The following is a 1,715-nucleotide window of genomic DNA, read 5'->3' on the forward strand; positions in this document are numbered from 1 at the left end:
GGGTGGGGCGCGCGCAGCGCGCCGTGCCAGAAACACTTGCGACTTACGTGTTTAATCAACTTTACCGCGGGAAGGAATTTTCGTCCTCGAATCTGCTTGTAGTATGTTCCGCCCCCCCCTTCGGGGGGGCTCCACTTCTTATTAGTCGCGCAAGCGCTTCTGCGCTACTCATTGTTTACCCGAGCTTTTTGTAGCTTTCTAAAGTACTATAAGTACGTAAGAGAAGCTTCGTCGTTTGCATTCGTCTGAAATATTGTGGCTGGTAACGTGTGAGTTACAATTTGTCGGCAGTGTTACTTGATTAGTAATTTGTGATAAATTATTCATTCTACGAATATGGCAGAACACTTCAAACACAGTACATTTATTCGCAATGTTTTCGACGAAAAGTGGTGCGTTCAATTTCTTCTTCAGCATCATGTTTTACGGGATAAGATGGATTGCCCTAGGTGTGGCAGTGAACTCACAGTGAATCTGGAGACATTTGTTTTTCGCTGTCACAAATCCTACAATGCTACGCAGTCTAAGAAAAAGAAGAAGATGGTACGATGTAATTATTGGAGAAGTGTAAAAGTGAACACGTGGTTCGACCACGTGCATTTGTCCTTGTCTACAGCGTGTAAGTTTATTGCACATTTTCTGTGGATACCTATACCTCGATGGAGTTATATTTCTGATGATCTCGACTTGTCCCCCGAAAGTATTGTAAACTGGAGTAGTTACTGCCGTGAAGTATGCGTATACTGGGCAGAGAAACACTCAGAAAAATTAGGCGGACCTGGTACTGTTGTTGAAATTGATGAAGCGAAATTTGGCAAGAGGAAGCAATAATCGTGGACGCTTAATTAATGGAAAGTGGATATTCGGCGGTTACGAACGTGGCACTAAGAAGATTTTCTTAGTACCTGTTCCTGATCGTACTTCCGCAACACTTATTAGGTGTATCAAAGAATGGATACTACCCGGGACTACAGTAATGTCCGATAAATGGAAGGCTTACGAATGTTTGTCTGCTGAGGATTTCAAGCATCTCTCTGTTAATCATCAGACGAATTTCATAGATCCGGAGACAGGTGCCAATACGCAAGGAATTGAGCGCACATGGCGTGAGGTGAGAGGAAATATTTCTAAGTATGGCACTAAGGAGGAGCACTTAGTGTCTTATCTCGCGGAATATTTATTCAAACGTGTATACTCTCGCCCCGAGCGTATTAGTGAGTTCTTCGATCTCATTGCTGAGTTTCAAGAGGTGCTAATCCAGGACAAAGTTTTCGATGAACATGTTGATACACCGCAAGACGCCTGAAAACGAGTACACTTATTACACCTTGGGTGCACACTGTAGCATAAATATACAGCTAATGTTGATTTTTGCTGGCCTTTTTGCGTTTTTCTGTTCCTTTTGCGTTCCTACTGCAAAATAATACATGTTTAGATTTGAAGGACAGATAGAAGTCCATCCTTTTTCTCGAAAACTATCACTCGTATAGTAAAAATGAATAGAACATAAAATGCATATTTCGAAGAGATCTACAACTTTTATTTAAAACATTTTTCAAAATTTTTGATATTTGGTGAGATAAATGTTAAAAACCATAATTTTTATGGGTTTTTCATGGTTTTCATTGGTTTCTTGTTCCGACCGCCATGTCTAAGTTACATATTCATGTTCAGAACACACAAATACATAGGAATTGAGTGTTGTTATCCCTTAT

At 40.6% G+C, this 1,715-nt stretch overlaps 1 pseudogene; it reads left to right on the forward strand.

The window, feature by feature from the left end:
* Window positions 1-329: 329 nt before the first annotated feature.
* LOC105569540 lies at window positions 330-1,476 on the forward strand (annotated as a pseudogene).
* The last annotated feature ends 239 nt before the right edge of the window (window positions 1,477-1,715 follow it).

The sequence above is a fragment of the Vollenhovia emeryi genome, unplaced genomic scaffold (genome assembly GCF_000949405.1).
Source record: "Vollenhovia emeryi isolate VEMERY1.0 unplaced genomic scaffold, V.emery_V1.0 DF942243.1, whole genome shotgun sequence".
In the NCBI taxonomy this organism is placed as follows: Eukaryota; Metazoa; Arthropoda; class Insecta; order Hymenoptera; family Formicidae; genus Vollenhovia; species Vollenhovia emeryi.